Source organism: Muntiacus reevesi, chromosome 7 (genome assembly GCF_963930625.1).
Source record: "Muntiacus reevesi chromosome 7, mMunRee1.1, whole genome shotgun sequence".
NCBI lineage: Eukaryota > Metazoa > Chordata > Mammalia > Artiodactyla > Cervidae > Muntiacus > Muntiacus reevesi.
In genome coordinates, this window is record NC_089255.1 from 13,934,243 (window position 1) to 13,955,602 (window position 21,360).

Below are 21,360 nucleotides of genomic sequence, written 5' to 3' on the forward strand. Positions count from 1 at the left end.
TGAAATTAAGTTCTGTTTAATTCAGTTAAGGTTCCCAGTACTTTCAGTATTTATATTTATTAGGTAGTGTTAGTCACTCAGTGGTGTCTGCCTCTTTGCAACCCCATGGACTATAGCCCACCAGGCTCCTCTGTCCATGGAATTCTCCAGGCAAGAATACTGGAGAGGATAGCCATTCTCTTCTCCAGGGGATCTTCCCAACCCAGAGATCAAATCCGCATCTCCTCCTGCATTGGCAGGTGTATTCTTTATCACTGAGCCATCAGGCAAGCCCAGGAAAATCCTTAGGATTAGGAAAACTGGAGGGAAAGCCAAACAACAACAATAAAAAGCCCCCAAAACAAAAACCCACTGCCTGAGAGTGGATGTGAAACCCATAATTTAAGAGTCTAGCAGCACAGAAGTCACAGAACTGCTCTCTCAAAAAGATGATGTCCTCTTCCTTCACTTTCCTCCCTGTGGCTTCCCTGGCTCCATTCTCAGCTCTCTTCAAACAACTTACAAACTTTCAAGGCCTTCTCCCCTACTGGGTGAAACCTGTCATAAGTCACACAGAGCACCACAGAAAGATAAGCACTTGCAGCTACTCGTCCCCCCTTTCACTTGGGGAGGTCTGTCTTTCACTTGGGGAGGAAACTGGGTTAAGCCCGACTGGGGCACGTGGAGTCCAGACCTGCAGCTTTTTCCAGGCTGACCTCTGAGCACGTAGGCAGGCACCTACCGACTGCATGCGGTTGTCTACCCGAGTCAGCACCTATGCTTTAAGGTGACAAAGGCACCAGGCGGTACCAAGAGCCTGCTGCTGCCCTGCTGCCCTCCCTGCTCCACAACAAAAGGTACACAGGTGCTCCTGGAGCCCCCCTCGCCCCTTAGCCACCTGCCCACGTGGTGAGGAACCCTCCAGGCCCGACGCTTGGGTACGCCCCCTCCAAGGACCAGACACCAAGGTTTCATCAAGGCAGGCCATGGCGGCTCAGAGGCTGAGAAAAGCAGATCCATGTGATGTCCCACACTGATGGTTTCACAGAGCCTGGGGGTGTTTGTTCAAACATCGACATAATTCTTTTTTGTGGCCAATGTGGTATAGACTCTAAAGCAGCTGAAAGTAGTTATGCACCACTCAGGGATTTTACATGTCATGAGGCTACATGAGAATTCTTAAAAAATACTTCAGGCTCTTTGCACAAAAGGCATTATCTGAGTAACAGAGTACTGATGTAAGGGAGCCTTCACTTCCATTACTGGAAATCACTTGGACTTTGGGTAATTTTCAAATCAGTGCACAATTCTCTCCACATCCCAATTCCATAGCTTATGTTTTTCCTTTGTTGGGCATTACCTAAACTTGGCAGGCCAGACTGCAATCCGTGAAGAATAATATAATACAATGTCAGTTTAGACGTGCTATTTAGACCCAAACGCTCTATTTAAAATCCTCATTCTTTACAGTGGCTGCCTCTAAGGAAGGGATCTGGGATGGACAGGAGAGCAAGGGAGTTGGCCTCATCACTGCATACTGTAAACCTTTGTGTACCTTTTGACTTTTGTTCCATATTCATGTGTTTGCCTATTTAAAGACAAAACTTTTAATGATTAAATGCTATGTGTGTTTAACCACCACCACAACAAAAAAACCCGTGGTTGTCCCATTCTAATAATGAATAAAATTATGAAGAGAGTAAAAATAGGTGGGAAGAAGACAGGGCTAGTGGTCAAATAGGCTTGACCTACAAGTGTGACCTTGGACAAGTCAATCTTTCTGTGTCTCAATCTTCTGTTTAAAAAAAAAAGAAAAAAAAAAGAGCGTTGCTAGAATGGTTGTTAAGGCTCTTTCTGCTCTAGAGGTTTGTGATTTGATGAAGTAAAGTGGCATTTTTCAGTTTCTCTTGAAAGTCAACTCTGAATTAGGTATTTTAAGTTACTTCATAGAAAAATAAGAACCAAAAATTCCAAAATCCTTTTAAGATCTATAGATGATTATGAATTTATAATCAGGTTTCAGGCTAATGAAAGCTGGAAGAACTCTGGCTCAGTATTTTCTTATAAACAATGGAGAATTTGGCCAACTAACATGAGTTCACTATGTTCCACTGCTTATATTTCAAGGAAGTTAGAGACAAAAATTTTCACAATTAGAAAAGCACGTTAATGTTGCTCAAAAAACCTGGATGTTTTAAACACCCATGGTTTTAAAGAAACTTTCCATTTATCCCAAGTTCAATGTTTAGCAAAACTCTACCCATGTGCACCCACTGTAAAACTACTGTTCTAACAGGCGAGAATCACCTAAATCTTGTCTTGTTTGCCAGATTTTTCTCCCCAGGATTCAGGGCATTGAAATGTCATCCCTGCTAAGAATTTATTCATTTAGCTGATAGCTGTTGAAACTGGCTTTAGCATCTCTGGTTTTACTGATGCCACAAAATACCAGACTAAGAAGGAATAAATCTGTCTACTCAACTGATTCTTCTGGAACTTCAGAGCTACAGAAATGGGAAGTTGTTAAGTGATGTAAATTAAATTCTTCTAGGAGGAACAGTAAGTATATCAAACTCTGGTCCTAAAAACACTGATTCAGTACTGGTCATCTGCATAGAATTCCTCAAGGAAATGTCAGAAACAAAACCACAGCATCTAGAATAAAGATTAGAAATGGAAAATTCAAGCCTTGTGGAAATATATGAAATTATTTGGATATCTCTTTATAAATCTAAAGGCACACTGTTATTTATCTTCTACAAATTTTTTAAAATTTATTTATTTTTAATTGAAGGATAACTGCTTTACAGTATTGCGTTGGTTTCTGTCAAATATCAACATGAATCGAGGTTTTATCTTTTTTTTTTTTTAACAGAGTAAAATATAACTCAAAGAGATTAGGTAACTTCTTCAAAGTCACACAACTAGAATCTGAATGTGAAATTCAGAACTCTGATTCTAATTAATTCCAGTTTTAGGGCTTCCCTGGTGGCTCAGTGGAAGGCACAGTTCGATCCCTGATCCATGAAGATCCCACATGCAGGGGAAGACTAAGCCACAACTACAACTACCACAACTACTGAGCCTGTGCTCTGGAGCCCGGGGGGCGGCAACTACTGAGCCCACGCACCCCACCTAGTGAAAGCCTGTATGCCCTACATCCATTGCTCCGCAACAAGAGAAGCCACTGCAATGAGAAGCCCATGCACTGCAACTAGAGAGTAGGCCCTACTCGCTGCAACTAAAGAAAGTCCACACAGCAACGAAGATCCAGCACAGCCAAACATAAATAAATAAAAATATTTTTAAAAATCTCCATCCTAATTAATTTCCATTAAGCCCAAAGGTATCATATAAAGAGCAAAGAGGCATTAAATGCTTAATATACAAATACTAAATATGACACTGCAAATATTGAATATGATGACACAAACTTGGGTCAAGTGCAAAAAGATATCCTTTTATTCACATATAGTTCTCTTTTTTGTCTGTAATCCTTTATTATATCCCTGGTTTAGGCTGATTTCAACTGAAATAAGATGAACAGCTGAGAACTGAATAATTAATTACACACCACTTCAGTGCCTTTCACTAACTTATCCTAGCCCAGCCCCCATAACTCCTGGAGGCACTGGTCACATAAAACCAGTGACAGACAGGTGGTTGGCCCCAGTGTCCCTCACTGTGCTTTCAAGGATATGTAGACAAGGGCTTCTCAAATTCACCACTTCCGACATTTGAGTGTGTATGGGGGCGTACTGTACATCCCCACCTATACTAACAAATACCTGTGGCGCTGCCAAATGTCCCCAGGGTGGGGGCAAAACTACCTTGAATTAAGAACCACTGATATAAATCTAGTTAGGACAGGAAATTTGGGCCTAAAATGCTCAGGTTTTAAGTCATTTCTTGCAAGGATTTTTCAATGGAAAAGTAATAAAAGTACTCAGGAGTCAATCTTTATATCCTGTCAGCATTACAAACATCCTCTCCCTACAATGGGAAACTTCTCTGAATGATTTCAGCTCCTCCGTGCCATCTGCCTTGTTGTCCTTACTGTGGTAGCATAAACACCTATCTTGAGTCTATCAGCTTTTAGAAACTCCTTGCAGACAGAGATAGGAGTTCAGGGTTCTTCCACCTTGCACAGCCCACAGCACAGTGCTAAGCCTACAATGGGGGATGCTGAGATATCCGCTGACAGCCTGACATGCTGTTGGACAGAGGCTGCAAGCATGACAGAAGCTTTTATACTTCAAATTTATATGTGCTGCTCACAAAATTTGAATTTCCATGACTGCACCCCCAAAATGTCTTAGATGATACGTTATATATTTTCTGTGTTCATATTTTAGCTTTTATTCCTTTCTTTATGTTTTTGGCTGTATCGCATGGCATGTGAGATCTTAGTTCCTTGACCAGGGATCAAACCTGCACCTCCTGCATTGGAAGCACAGTCTTAACCACTGGACCACCAGGGAAATCCCCAGCTTTTATTTCTTTAAAGCACCAATTATTTGGCATCATCTCATCACACAAAGTTCAAGTTTTCTTGTATTTTAAGTCTTCTTTACATCCCCTTTCCCTCCCCACAAAATGTTTTCTTTTCTACCCATGTGATAAGATGATCAAATTTACCATAACCATAACTAAGATACCTCAACTTATACACAGAAGATGCATATATTTTTAAATAATATTTTTAAAACATACCATACTATTTGCATAAAAACTGTTATGCAAATACAGTACTCCATCCAAAATGATTTCACTAGTATTAGGAAAGTAAGCGTATACCTTTATCTCACATTCCACTTCTGTTTTGACAAATGGAAATGACATGTTCTTAAAATCACAAAAGAATCAGAATTGACTTACTCTCTTTTTCTAAACTACTGCTTGAAAAGGGTAAAATTATAAAGTATATTATTAAAGACAGCACATCTTTAGAAAAATAGGCTTAAGCACTAAATCTGGCTCCATTACCAGCTTTGAATTCAGAAAAGTCAATCTCTGACATCTGTGACACATGCTCACAAGTGAAGAACTGTCTCTGTCAATACCTGAACATGTAATAAGCGTGACCAGAAAAAAACCACACTATCTTTTTTTGCCTTTTTTCCTGATTGTAAATATGTTCTTTGTAGAAAATTTGTAAAATAGAGAAAAGCATAAGGAAGAAAACTAAATAACCAAAGATGCCAGTTAACTTCAGCATATGCCCTTCTATTCTTTTTTTCCTGTGCATGCATACACACAAATTCTTAATAAATTGAATTAAATATCAGAATGTTTTTTTCCAAAGTTGTAAAGGAAAGCTTTATACTAATTCCAAAAGTGGTTCTACTGTGAGTCCCTTCTCCAGAGCCTAAAGCACACTCTTGAAAATCCTCAAAGGAATGTTTAGAATCAAGTTTAAAAAAAAAAAATTCAGAACCAGTGTGGGGATTAATGAGAGCAAATGAAACAAACAAAAAGATGACTTTCCTTATGTGGCTCATAACCATCTCTAAAAGTAATTCCAAAGAATGACTACAAAAATGTTTTGCAAGGGGGTCACAGGAGGAAGCCTGCAGTGCCTTCGTGGTGACTAATCTGAAGAGATTTCCCACCATTTATTTGCCTATGGACAATTTTGGGGGTGATTTTTTAAGAACAAAATCTCATTGTTTTACTCATACATTTACTGCCTTCTATCTTCTCTAATTTGTCACAATTCTTCCTTCCCCTTTTGCTCTTACAACACAATCTCCTCCACCAAATTAGGCATTCTACCTAAAAATCAATGTATTAATACATCACAGTTTATTTTTGACCACAACATTCACAGTGAGAGTACTGACAGATTATTCAAATCATTTTTTTCAGTTCCACAATATTAGGTGCTGGAATAAAAAAAAGAGGAACAACTCATTCTGTCTCAAGGAACTCAGTTCCACGGAATATTAGGTTGATATAATTCTACTCTATCCTAGAGGTTAGGAAAGTGGAGTCCAGCAACATGATGCCACTTTCCCAAAATCACCCAGGCAGAGACAGACCCCATTAGAATCCTCTTCATTAACCATTCTTCCATTCACTAATTTGATGTTATTTTGTTTTCTGTAACATTAAATTCAATTTTTAATCATCATTTTTTCAACTTTTAGAAAAAAATAATATTAAAGGTACTAGCCATCTGCTTTCTCAGGAGAGTAACCCAGGTATCAGGCAGCCAGAGAGACCTTATGTTTTGGTTCTCAATTACTGACACTGCTCTGTACATCAGTTGCAAAGGATGCCTTAAAAATGGACTGGGATTTCTGCCATGGTATCTTGTTACCAAGTACATTCCGGAGAACATACATAAATAGATAACCAATCTTTTTATTTATAATGGGAAAACACAGAAAACCATATGAAAGGATTGTTTCTAACATTAAAATTCCACTTAATCTTTACCCACTTGCATCACTGGATAGTCAATATTATAATACACTGAAAGTAAATTTTCAGAGCTTCTAAATCCAATCTCCACAATTACTGCTTACCACTGGGAGATAACTGTTACAACCCTGTAATATTTATTTAGTCTAATCCCTCCTTCACTGATTAGGAACAGTAAAAGATCACAGAATTTCCCTTCCTAGCCCATCCCTCAGTGGTGGTATTTATAAAAAAAAAACAAAAAAAAAAAAAACAAAAAATAAACAAACAAAAACCCACTGACCACCCAAGAGCCAACTAAATCCTCTGTGGTACCAGCGGTCGGTGATAAAGCCTGCGATTGTTGGTGGGAGGGGGGTTGAGGGTAACAATAAACTGACACTCTAAACAAGGACACTACACACACTACATTCCTATGCGAAACAAGTGACAGCCTCTCCTGAAACAAAACAAAACTCATCAGGCTTCTAACCATCTTCTTTTCCTTGAAATTAAAACCAAGTCATAACAGTAAATAATCTGCCTGCAATACAGGAGATCCAGGTTCAATCCCTGGGTCAGGAAGATCCTCTGGAGAAGGAAGCGGCAGCCCACTCCAGTAGTCTTCCTGGAGAATTTCATGGACAGAGGACCCTGGTGGGCGATAGTCCACAGGGTTGCAAAGAGTCGGACAGGACTGAATGACTAACACTTCACTTTCCCAAGTTCAAGGCACAGTACTGAGCAAGATGCCTTGATCATTCAAAGATAACCAAGGAGTCTGTCACTAGGTTTCCTGGTGCACCAGGCAAATGGAAAGAGAAGACAGCTACACCAGAGACTAAAAAGGGAGGTGGGAGTGGGGGGAATCAACTTTAAAAATCTGTCACATTTGGCATAAAGCACTGCCCCCAGTCAGTTCTCTTTCATGATAACAAGAGGACATTATCCAACTATAAAAAACCCCCAAACGCTTAGTCTCCACAGCCATAAGCTGGCTCTCAGAGGAGCTGAGGGTAACTCAAGTAGGCAGCTGAAATTTTACTGATATCCCTTTTCTTAAATCAACTTTCAAGTAGAGTAAATGGAAGGCAAGACAGTACGGGGAGTATTATACAAGGTGAGCAAATTGACATGGATAGAGACATCTAAAAAACCCTACCAAGGTGTACAGGCATTTCTAACAACTTCACTTCCTGGACCATTTGAAGGCTTTAATGCATACAGTGCAAACTCTGATCTCTCTAAAAGTTTGACCTTTACAGTGAACACAGTGACATCTGGTAATTTGCTCCAAGGACAGCATATTAAAAAGCAGAGACATTATTTTGCCAACAAGGTCCGTCTAGTCAAAGCTATGGTTTTTCCAGTAGTCATGTACAATGTGACAGTTGGAATATAAAGAAAGCTGAGTGCCGAAGAAATGATGCTTTTGAACTGTGGTGTTGGAGAAGACTCTTGAGAGTCCCTTGGACAGCTAGGAGATCCCACCAGTCCATCCTAAAGGAAATCAGTTCTGAGTGTTCATTGGAAAGACTGATGCTGAAACTCCCATACTCTGGGCACCTGATGCGAAGAGCTGACTCACTGGAAAAGACCCTGAAGCTGGGAAAGATTGAAGGTGGGAGGAAAAGGGGACAACAGAGGATGAGATGGTTGGATGGCATCACCGACTCAAGGGACATGAGTTTGAGTAAACTCTGGGAGTTGATGACAGACAGAGAGGCCTGGCATGCTGCAGTCCATGGGGTCACAAAGAGTCGGACATAACTGAGCGACTGAACTGAACTGAAGAGTTTAGTATGTACCACCTGATCCTTCAGCTTACTGTTTCTCAGCTGCTTTCATCATGGCCCCTTAAGGAAAAACTTGTTTCCTTCTCTACTTGTAACCAACACTTCTGACATCAGATGTGCGGTTTTTTCCCACACGAAGCAATTCTCCAGTTCTTAGAGGACACCAACCACATATCCTACAATTTAATGCAATTCTGACACTATCCCCTATAGTTAGTGCAGAACTCCCTGCCCAAGGGCTCAGCTCCTCATGAACCCCTCCTCAGGTTTGCTAATTTGCTAGAATGCCTCACAGAACTCAGGAAAACAGTTTACCTACTAGATTACCAATTCATTATAAAAGAATATAACTCAGGAACACCCAGATGGAAGAGATGCATAGAGCAAGCCATGCCACCCTCCCAGCACCTCAATGTGTTAACCAATCTGGAAACCACTGACCATTGGTGACTAACAACCTCTAGCCCTTCTCCCCAACTCGGAGGTTGGGGGTGGGGTCCAAAGTTCCAACCATCTAATCATGCGGTTGTTTCCCCTGATAACCAGTCTCCCATTCTCAGGGGCTTTCCAAAACTCATTCTATTGACATAAACTCCAGTGTGGTTTAAAGGGGTCTGTTACTGAATTCACAGAAGATACTATTTTCACCTGGATTGCTCTGGAATTATTTCGGGAGCCAGGACAAAACCCAAATATTAATTTATTGTAATATTTGGAGTTCTGTGCCAGGAATTGGGTACAAAGACATGTCCCCTCAGGGCCTTTCTAGACATTTGTTTCCTAATTATAATATACCCTCCCCACTGAACTACTAATATTACAGATACACTATATCTATGCTTATACATTTTATGCATATCTGTGCTGTATACATAAAGAATAAATTATATACACTACCATATGTAAAACAGATAGCCAACGGGAATTTGTCATATGACTCAGGAAACTCAAACTGGGGCTCTGTAACAAGGTGGCAGGGGGGTGAGGGATGGAAGGGTGGGAGTGAGGTTTAAGAGAGAGGACATATGTATACGTATGGCTGTATACGTATACATCATGTTGATGTATGGCAGAAAACACAATTGACCAGTTGTAAATCAATTATCCTTCAATTTAAAATAAATAAAAAATTTTTTAAAAGTATGACACTTTTACTTATGAAACAAGACACTGGTAGGGTCAAGAATATGAAACCAGGTTATTATAAGTTAACTCAGAAATTTTACCTCTATATCAAGAAGATTTAGAAATCTCTCTCTAGAATAACAATTTGTCTACAACTGTAGTACTATAATTTAACCTGTTTCCTTTTACAATGTGAAATTAAGTAACAAATTACATTAACTGAGCACCTACTATGTACAAATAAACCTTAACTCAAACTAAAGAGAATAATCCGTGGTGACTCTGAAGTGAAATAATTTAAAATAAACTATCTTTCATTAGGCATAACAGGACAGTTATTACAGTAACTATCAAGAAGCCTTACTGGTATTTTGGATTAAGTTCAGAACAATGGGATAAAGTTAGTATCAACACCACATCAGACAACCTTTTTAAAAGGATTTATTTAAAATGCAGTCAGTAAAAAAGGTCCAAAAACTCAGGTATGATCATTACTTCCTGCCTGTCTCATTAAATATCTTACTCATGGCAGCAGAACACCTCAGCTCGAGAGAGTTCTATAGGGAATGAACTCATCTGACTCTGCCAATAATTTCCCATGCAGCCTGGGTAAATTATTTAACTCCTCTGTGTTCATTTCTCTCATCAGCCAATAATGCAGATCTACACACTGTAATCCCCTGGAGAAGGGAATGGAAACCCACTCCAGTACTCTTGCCTGGAAAATTCCCAACCTGGTGGGCTACAGTCCATGGGGTCGCAAAGAGTCGGACACGACTGAGCAAATAACACACACAGAGACACACACAGTAATGGAAAAACAACACTCCTGGGTTAGGAGACTTGCCCTGCTGTCCCACCTTAGCTACTGATTCACTGTGTGGACGTGGGCAAGTCACCTCTCTTCCCCGAGGCCTCGTTTTTCTGCATCTATGAAAGGAAGACATCACGCAGGAGGTATGCATAGAGATTCTACGTTCTAAACGCTTCCCCTGGCTAATTCATATACACTAGCATACTAAACAAAACAGCGTCCCTTATTAAATTTTACAAAATTCAACAATATGCAATCTGTACAGCCAGTACAAGACTTGATAGAAAAAAATACTTCATAGAAAAATATTGGGAAGTAAATGACTGTTCTCCAAATGAAAAGTCTTCAAAGTTTAGGCCAAAAGCCTTCCTAACCTGAATCAGGCACAACTGTCATTCAAGAGAATTCACTGCAGTCCTTTCTGAATCATGTCCCTTTTCTGCCTGGATCATCTCTTGGTGGAATGTACTCCATAAATTACCTCCTAGGATTTGGGAAATCAAGTCCCCATGTACCGTATGCATACCCTACACTACATATTCCAATTAAATCCCTTCTCAGCTTTGGTTTTTCCAAACTCATTACTTTAGACAATCTCCATTCTTCCCCTCCCCTTAATCATTTCAACAGTTCTGAGTTAAATCACTTCCATTAGAACTTTCTTCACCTCCAAGGAGGACAAGGAAGAAGTGATCAAAATGAAAGCCAGTAAAATAGGGAGATGTGGGGAAAATACATTAGAGAGAAAATTTTCACCACTGTTCTCAGTTCTATGTCACAAAGTAAAATATCCTTTCCCCAAACTACCAGACTAAGATATTCTATCTTCTGAGAATTAACAGGCCAGTTCTCTGATTTCTCTATTCAATTGACTGCTTCTAGGCATGCTGCTTCATAAAATACTGAAGTATCTATTATTAGAAGCATTCAACCAAAAACGGTGGACAATCATTTGGCAGGGATGCTATAGAAACCATACCCAACAAAACCCACTGGAAAAAAAAAAAAAAAAAAGAAACCATACCTGTACTGCATAGAACAGACTAGCTCAAAAGTTCCTATCAGTTTTCCATCTAAATGCATTCGAGAGATATGCCACCTATCAATCAACTGGGTAATACTGGCTTACTAGTTAAAATGATTATCAATGGGAGCCAGGTAAACACCTCGAGAAGACGTGTGTCGTATCTAATATACAATCCCCTACTCCCACTGGGTCACTGGATTGAATTACTTCTAAAACTGCCTCTAAATATATAACCCTACTGATACTCTCACACAGTCTATATTTGAAGGCCAAGCATCTGATACTTTGCTGCCATCATCCAACATATCATCCAACCATTCCCCTTTCAGTTCAGTTCAGTCACTCAGTCATGTCCGACTCTTTGCGACCCCATGAATCACAGCACGCCAGGCCCCCCTGTCGGTCACCAACTCCCAGGGTCCACCCAAAACCATGTCCATCGAGTTGGTGATGCCATCCAACCATCTCATCCTCTGTCGCCCCCTTCTCCTCCTGCCCTCAATCTTTCCCAGCATCAGGGTCGTTTCCAATGAGTCAACTCTTTGCATCAGGTGGCCAAAATATTGGAGTTTCAGCTTCAACATTAGTCCTTCCAATGAACACCCAGGACTAATCTCCTTTAGGATGGACTGGTTGGATCTCCTTGCAGTCCAAGGGACTCTCAAGAGTCTTCTCCAACACCATAGTTCAAAAGCATCAATGCTTGGGCACTCAGCTTTCTTTATAGTCCAACTCTCACATCTATACATGACCACTGGAAAAAACCACAGCCTTGACTAGATGGACCTTTGTTGGCAAAGTAATGTCTCTGCTTTTTAATATGCTGTCTAGGTTGGTCACAATTTTCCTTCCAAGGAGTAAGTGTTTTTTAATTTCATGGCTGCAATCACCATCTGCAGTGATTTTGGAGCCCCCCAAAATAAAGACTGCCGCTGTTTCCACTGTTTCCCCATCTGTTCGCCATGAAGTGATGGGACCAGATACCATGATCTTAATTTTCTGAATATTGAGCTTTAAGCCAACTTTTTCACTATCTTCTTTCACTTTCATCAAGAGGCTCTTTAGTTCTTCTTCACTTTCTGCCATAACGGTGGTGTCATCTGCATATCTGAGGTTATTGATATTTCTCCCGGCAATCTTGATTCCAGCTTGTGCTTCCTCCAGTTCAGCGTTTTGCATGATGTACTCTGCATATAAGTTAAATAAGTAGGGTGACAATATACAGCCTTGACGTACTCCTTTCCCTATTTGGAACCAGTTTGTTGCTCCATGTCCAGTTCTAACTGTTGCTTCCTGACCTAAATACAGGTTTCTCAAGAGGCAGGTCAGGTGGTCTGGTATTCCTATCTCTTTCAGAATTTTCCACATTTTATTGTGATTCATACACTCAAAGGCTTTGGCATAGTCAATAAAGCAGAAATAGAAGTTTTTCTGGAACTCTCTTGCTTTTTTGATGATCCAGCGGATGTTGGCAATTTGATCTCTGATTCCTCTGCCTTTTCTAAAACCAGCTTGAACATCTGGAAGTTCACAGTTCACATATTGCTGAAGCCTGGCTTGGAGAATTTTAAGCATCACTTTACTAGCATGTGAGATGAGTGCAATTGTGCGGTAGTTTGAGCATTCTTTGGCATTGCCTTTCTTTGGGATTGGAATGAAAACTGACCTTTTTCCAGTCCTGTGGCCACTACTGAGTTTTCGAGATCTGCTGGCATATTGAGTGTAGCACTTTCACAGCATCATCTTTCAGGATTTGAAATAGCTAACTGGAATTCCATCACCTCCACTAGCTTTCCTCATAGTGATGCTTTCTGAGGCCCACTTGACTTTGAATTCCAGGATGTCTGGCTCTAGGTGAGTGATCACACCATCGTGATTATCTGGGTCGTGAAGATCTTTTTTGTACAGCTCTTCTGTGTATTCCCGCCACCTCTTCTTATTTCATCACAATTTTAATTACTGGCTCACTGTCCTTTTCTCCAATACTATTTCTGTCTGATTCTCAGAAAGTTCAATACACATATTGATGGTCCTTCTAAGAACTTGACTCTTGGTTCATTAAAGTTTTGTTTTACAGATGCTGTCCTCGACCTATTTCAGTCAAATAGTCACACGGTCATAGTCTAAGATCTTATTTTTTTTTTCTTTCTTTTTTTTAAATTTATTTTTTGTTTACTAGTTGGAGGCTAATTACTTCACAACATTTCAGTGGGTTTTGTCATACATTGATATGAATCAGTCATAGAGTTACACGTATTCCGAATCCCAATCCCCCCTCCCACCTCCCTCTCCACTCGACTCCTCTGGGTCTTCCCAGTGCACCAGGCCCGAGCACTTGTCTCATGCATCCCACCTGAGCTGGTGATCTGTTTCACCATAGATAATAAATATACATGCTGTTCTTTCGAAACATCCCACCCTCACCTTCTCCCACAGAGTTCAAAAGTCTGTTCTGTACTTCTGTGTCTCTTTTTCTGTTTTGCATATAGGGTTATCATTACCATCTTTCTAAATTCCATATATATGTGTTAGTATGCTGTAATGTTCTTTATCTTTCTGGATTACTTCACTCTCTATAATGGGCTCCAGTTTCATCCATCTCATTAGAACTGATTCAAATGAATTCTTTTTAACGGCTGAGTAATATTCCATGGTGTATATGTACCACAGCTTCCTTATCCATTCATCTGCTGATGGGCATCTAGGTTGCTTCCATGTTCTGGCTATTATAAACAGTGCTGCGATGAACATTGGGGTGCACATGTCTCTTTCAGATCTGGTTTCCTCAGTGTGTATGCCCAGAAGTGGGATTGCTGGGTCATATGGTAGTTTTATTTCCAGTTTTTTAAGAAATCTCCACAGTTTTCCATAGTGGCTGTACTAGTTTGCATTCCCACCAACAGTGTAAGAGGGTTCCCTTTTCTCCACACCCTCTCCAGCATTTATTGCTTGTAGACTTTTGGATAGCAGCCATTCTGACTGGCGTGTAATGGTACCTCATTGTGGTTTTGATTTGCATTTCTCTAATAATGAGTGATGTTGAGCATCTTTTCATGTGTTTGTTAGCCATCTGTATGTCTTCTTTGGAGAAATGTCTGTTTAGTTCTTTGGCCCATTTTTTGATTGGGTCATTTATTTTTCTGGAATTAAGCTGCAGGAGTTGCTTGTGTATTTTTGAGATTAATCCTTTCTCTGTTTCTTCATTTGCTATTATTTTCTCCCAATCTGAGGGCTGTCTTTTCACCTTATTTATAGTTTCCTTTGTAGTGCAAAAGCTTTTAAGTTTCATTAGGTCTCATTTGTTTAGTTTTGCTTTTATTTCCAATATTCTGGGAGGTGGGTCATAGAGGATCCTGCTGTGATTTATGTCAGAGAGTGTTTTGCCTATGTTCTCCTCTAGGAGTTTTATAGTTTCTGGTCTTACATTTAGATCTTTAATCCATTTTGAGTTTATTTTTGTGTATGGTGTTAGAAAGTGTTCTAGTTTCATTCTCTTACAAGTGGTTGACCAGTTTTCCCAGCACCACTTGTTAAAGAGGTTGTCTTTTTTCCATTGTATATCCTTGCCTCCTTTGTCAAAGATAAGGTGTCCATAGGTTCGTGGATTTATCTCTGGGCTTTCTATTCTGTTCCACTCATCTATATTTCTGTCTTTGTGCCAGTACCATACTGTCTTGATGACTGTGGCTTTGTAGTAGAGCCTGAAGTCAGGCAGGTTGATTCCTCCAGTTCCATTCTTCTTTCTCAAGATTACTTTGGCTATTCGAGGTTTTTTGTATTTCCATACAAATTGTGAAATTATTTGTTCTATTTTCTGTGAAAAATATCGTTGGTAGCTTGATAGGGATTGCATTGAATCTATAGATTGCTTTGGGCAGAATAGCCATTTTGACAATATTGATTCTTCCAATCCATGAACACGGTATGTTTCTCCATTTGTTTGTGTCCTCTTTGATTTATTTCATCAGTGTTTTATAGTTTTCTATGTATAGGTCTTTTGTTTCTTTAGGTAGATATACTCCTAAGTATTTTATTCTTTTTGTTGCAATGGTGAATGGTATTGTTTCCTTAATTTCTCTTTCTGTTTTCTCATTGTTAGTATATAGGAATGCAAGGGATTTCTGTGTGTTAATTTTATATCCTGCAACTTTACTATATTCATTGATTAGCTCTAGTAATTTTCTGGAAGAGTCTTTAGGGTTTTCTATGTAGAGGATCATGTCATCTGCAAACAGCGAGAGTTTCATTTCTTCTTTTCCTATCTGGATTCCTTTTACTTCTTTTTCTGCTCTGACTACTGTGGCCAAAACTTCCAACACTATGTTGAATAGTAGTGGTGAGAGTGGGCACCCTTGTCTTGTTCCTGATTTCAGGGGAAATGCTTTCAATTTTTCACCATTGAGGGTGATGCTTGCTGTGGGTTTGTCATATACAGCTTTTATTATGTTGAGGTATGTTCCTTCTATTCGTGCTTTCTGCAGAGTTTTAATCATAAATGAGTGTTGAATTCTGTCAAAGGCTTTCTCTGCATCTATTGAGATAATCATATGGTTTTTATCTTTCAATTTGTTAATGTGGTGTATTATATTGATTGATTTGCAGATATTAAAGAATCCTTGCATTCCTGGGATAAAGCCCACTTGGTCATGGTGTATGATTTTTTTAATATGTTGTTGGATTCTGTTTGCTAGAATTTTGTTAAGGATTTTTGCATCTATGTTCATCAGTGATATTGGCCTGTAGTTTTCTTTTTTTGTGGCATCTTTGTCTGATTTTGGAATTAGGGTGATGGTGGCCTCATAGAATGAGTTTGGAAGTTTACCTTCATCTGCAATTTTCTGGAAGAGTTTGAGTAAGATAGGTGTTAGCTCTTCTCTAAATTTTTGGTAGAATTCAGCTGTGAAGCCATCTGGTCTTGAGCTTTTGTTTGCTGGAAGATTTTTGATTACAGTTTCGATTTCCTTGCTTGTGATGGGTCTGTTAAGATCTTCTATTTCTTCCTGGTTCAGTTTTGGAAAGTTATACTTTTCTAAGAATTTGTCCATTTCCTCCAAGTTGTCCATTTTATTGGCATAGAGCTGCTGGTAGTAGTCTCTTATGATCCTTTGTATTTCAGTGTTGTCTGTTGTGATCTCTCCATTTTCATTTCTAATTTTGTTAATTTGGTTCTTCTCTCTTTGTTTCTTAATGAGTCTTGCTAATGGTTTGTCAATTTTGTTTATTTTTTCAAAAAACCAGCTTTTAGCTTGGTTGATTTTTGCTATGGTCTCTTCAGTTTCTTTTGCATTTATTTCTGCCCTAATTTTTAAGATTTCTTTCCTTCTGCTAACCCTGGGGTTCTTCATTTCTTCCTTCTCTAATTGCTTTAGGTGTAGAGTTAGGTTATTTATTTGGCTTTTTTCTTATTTCTTGATGTAAGCCTGTAATGCTATAAACCTTCCCCTTAGCACTGCTTTTACAGTGTCCCATATGTTTTGGGTTGTTGTGTTTTCATTTTCATTCATTTCTATACATATTTTTATTTCTTTTTTGATTTCTTCTATGATTTGTTAGTTATTCAGAAGCGTGTTATTTAGCCTCCATATGTTTGAATTTTTAACAATTTTTTTCCTGTAATTGCGATCTAATCTTACTGCACTGTGGTCAGAAAAGATGACTGGAATGATTTCAATTTTTTTTAATTTTCCAAGACCAGATTTATGGCCCAGGATGTGATCTATTCTGGAGAAGGTTCCGTGTGCACTTGAGAAAAAGGTGAAGTTGATTGTTTTGGGGTGAAATGTCCTATAGATATCAATTAGGTCTAGCTGGTCCATTGTGTCATTTGAGGTTTGTGTTTCCTTGTTAATTTACTGTTTAGTTGATAAGATCTTATTATTATCCATTACAACCCCTCCATATCTCAATTTCATGATCTCATTTGCTGATCACCACTTATTTTCCCAGCTTATTACCCCCATTCCCTTATAGTAGCTCAAGTCAATTATCCTTCAGCTTCACTGGGACCTCTAAACTATTACCTTTTCCCTGACCCGTCTCCCCACTGATTTTCTCTCTCGCTTTCTTACCCAGTTTAAATTCCATGATCAATCGTTACACTCATTCTCTTATGGATACAACCTAATCCCCTTCTTCTCTCTTACCATGATATCCTTGCTTGGCTAAAGCTCAACTGATGATTCCATGGCTGCACCCGTGTACCTTAAGGCAGCCAGGGAAAAGACCCACCCCTCGACTCCACCCCCACGGGCACAGACACACACTCCTGCTGCCTGTGCCTGGCTTCACTTTGAACGTATCACACCAGATTTCAAGTGGGCCCCGTCGTGCTGTCTGGCAGTCATTTATCTTTAGCATTTTATCTTACATCCCTAGGATCATCTACTCTCTCATTCTCCTAGATAGCTTTCACATTTGCTTCTCTCTCCTCAGATCCTAGTACAACCTCCTTCTGTCCTCAGTTGATAACCCGGCTTCTGACCTCACTGAGAAAACAGAGGCAATCAGAAGAAACTTCCACAGATTTCCATGCCACATCTCCCCACCCAGCAACATCTGTGCCCACACACTCCATTCTGCCTCTGCAGAGATCTACTTTCCCCTCCCATCCATGGCCAACCTCTTCACTCCCCCACTAGAGCCCACCCTCTCTCGCCTACTCAAGGACAGCCTTCTAGCACTCCTCCCTTCTCTCTCCTCCTCCAACAGTTTTCTCACTTTTTACAAGCTTGTTCCCTTCAGCCTATGAACATGCTGCTCTTGATCTCATTCTAAAAAATATAATAAATAAAAGTAAACCACACTCTTCTCACTAGCACCCACCTATTTCTTTGTTCCTTTTTCCTGCAAAAAAGTTTTCAAGAACGGTTTACAGTCACCATTTCCAGTTCCTCTCCTCCCAATCTCTCCTAAAACTACTTTACCAAAACTGTTCTCCTCAAGTCCACTGATGATCTCCACATCGCTAAATCTGAAGGGCAGTTCTCAGTTCTCATCTTACCTGACCTGTGAGCGGCATCTGGCACAGCTGACCACTCCTTCCACCTTGATAGCCCTCCACTCGTGTTTCCAGGACCCTGCACTCTTGGTTCTCCCCCCTTGCCTGTCACTCCTTCTGTGTATCCCTGCCTGGTTCTTTCTCTTCTCCCCATCCTCCTAATGTTGGAATGTCCCTGGGCTGAGTCCTTGGTCATCTTTATTTACTATACTTACTCACTTGGCGATCTCATGTAGGCTCAAGGTTTTAAATGCCGCCCATGTGTCTCTCCATGCATCTAGCCAACTGGCTACTTGATATCTCCACTTGGAAGTCTAGTGTCCCTTTCAAAAGTTAACACGTCCAAAAGTAAACCACTGATATGTCACCTTGCCCCTCAAAGTTGGCTTCACCTGCAGCTACTCACTGTTGTTGATGGCATCCTCTTCCTCTGACTGCTTAGGCCCACATCCTGGGGTCTTCCTTGACTGTGCTCTCTCTCATCCCTCACATCCAAACCATCAGGAAATCAAGCTGGCATGACCACAAAACAAATCCGGAATCTGACCTTTCCTCACTCCTTCCATTGCCACAACTCTGGTCTGTGTCACTGCTCTCTTTCACCTGGAATATTGCAATCACCTCCTATGAGATCACCTTGGCTCCTCCTCACCTTCACCGTCTCTTCGCCACAAAGCAGCCAGAGTGCTCTTTACAGACCTCACGTCAGATCATATTACTCTTCTACTCAGCAGAAGCCCTGCCAAAGTCCCTGGCTGACTGAGCAAATACGCAAGTTACTATGATGGCCTGTGAGACCCTGATAACTGGTCCTCCATTATCCCCTGACTGGGCTCCCTCCTCAGCCGCAGTGCAGTCCTTGATCTTCTTCAAACACAGCAGGCATGGATTCTCTTCAGGGTCTTTGCCGTAGCTATCTACTCTGCCTGCTAAGCTATTCTCCCAGATATCACATGGCAAAGACCTCACCTCCATTCTTAGATCTCAAGCTCTTAAGATCAACCTTAATACCTACACCTATTTAATACTGCAATCTACCTGATTATCTAAACATCCCTAACTCTGCTTTATTTTTTTTTCATCATCACTTATCATCTTCTAGTATATTGTACAACTGACTAATTAGGTGTATTATCTACTGGCTAATGTGTCCCACTAGAATGAAAACTCTACAAGGACAGAAACTTGTGTTGGTTTTGTTCACTGACGTATCCCGACCACAGAGATCAATGCCTGGCACATAGTAACCACTTGATAAATGTTATTTGGACTTGCCTGGTGGTGCAGTGGATAAGAATCTGCCTGCCAATAAAGGGGACACGGGTTTTATCCCTGGTTCAGGAAGATCCCACATGCCGGAAGCAACTAAGCCCATGTGCCATGATACTGAGCCCATGCTCAAGTCCACGAGCAGCAACTACTGAAGCCCGCACGCCTAGAGCCTGTGCTATACAACAAGAGAAGCCACTACAATGAGAAGCTTGCACACTGCAATGAAGCATAGCCTTTACCTGCCACAACTAGAGAAAGTCTGTGCAAAGCAATGAAGAACCAGCCCAGCCAGGAAAAAAAAAAAAGTGTTTTTCTGAATGAATGGACACTTGAAACTAGATCCTAAAATTATGGAACAGTGAGAAATCTGAGGTTGACAGAAGACAAACTAACATGATCTAGCTACACCTAAGGCCTCAACTGTGCCCCAGACAGGCAGCTACTAATAAAGGCTGTGTTATTGCTTCCTGGTCTCAAGGAGATCTTGTCATACTAGAAATAGGTACCAAGGAAGTAGAGAGGACAGGGCCCACTATTTCCACCTTTGCCTCTAGGTGACTCTACCCTGGGCAGAGTCCTATCTCTGTCCTCTGGCTTTGTAAGTCAGAGAAGTGACCTGTGAGTATTACACGATTCATGAATGGGAGAAAGCAAATCAGTCAAAGGGCTAATCGCTTTCAAAATGCCGAGTTTACTCTCACGGATTAAGCACAGACTCTTACAAGTTAGAATTAGAAGACTATCATCTATGTCAGTGGTTCTCAATCAAATTGCGTATCTGAATTCTTGAGGCACTTAAAAAATACTGTAGCCACCCCTCCCTTCTAAGACAAATGGTCTGGGTGAGACCCGGACAGCACAGGTCGTAAAAGCTTCCCAGGTGACCTCACTGTGCAACCAGAACCATGGATGGAGACCAACCTCCTTTTCCAGATTAAAAATAAAGCCTAGACAGAATGAGCTCCACATAAGGTCACACAGCTACTAGAAATGTTGGCACTGGACACTGTCACCAGACTCTTTAGAGAAATTTCACGTCAATATAGCAATTTATAAGGCTACACATTACAGTAGTTAAATGCATGAGACTTCAAAATTATAAAGATCTAAGTTCAAATCAGAGAGTTTGCTATCTCACAGCTAATATTAGTAGTTCTCAAACTTTACTGCATATTATAATTACTTGGGGATAATTACCTGGAGAAGATGTTTTAAATCTCTATGCCTAGGCCTCACCCCACAACAGTTAATACAGAATCCCCAAGAATGAGATTCAGGCATCAGTACTTTTTAAAGTTCCCCAAGTGATTCCAGTGTGCAAAGAAGTTTGAGAACTGATGACTTATATGACCTTGGGGAAATTACTTGACCTCTTTAGGCCTAACTCTTTTGAATATTGTGAATAAATAAGATAATGTATATATATTAGCAGCTCATTAGTATGGTTACCATCTCACTGCCTTCTATCAACATCCTTCTAACAGTACTATCATCATTAACAGTACTATTTCCTTCCTTACTCCCTTCCTTTTTCCTTTCTCTTTCCGCCCTTCCCTTTCCTCCTTACTGAGATATCATTTACATATATATATAACATTCAACTTCTTTAAAGTATGAAATTTGGTGGGTTTTAGTATATTTACAAAGTTGTGTAGCCATCATCACTACATAATTCTAAAACACTTTTATCACTCCAAAAAAGAAATTTCATACCCCAAACCACCCCTCCCTACCCCTGGGAACCACTAATCTACTTTCTATCTCTATGAATTTAAGTATTCTGAACACTTCACTTAAGTGGAATCGTTAAAATATGTGGCCTTTGTGTCTGGCTTTTTTCATTTAGCATAATGTTTCGGAGGTTCATCCACGTTGTAGTATGCATCCATGCTTCATTTCTTTTTATGGCTGAATAATATTCTATCATATGGATGCTGTTTTCAGC

At 40.1% G+C, this 21,360-nt stretch overlaps 1 protein-coding gene across 3 annotated transcripts in view; it reads right to left on the reverse strand.

Moving 5' to 3' along the window:
• AAGAB (alpha and gamma adaptin binding protein) overlaps positions 1 to 21,360 on the reverse strand; it is a 77,388-nt gene that overhangs the window by 9,416 nt on the left and 46,612 nt on the right. The window lies entirely within an intron of this gene.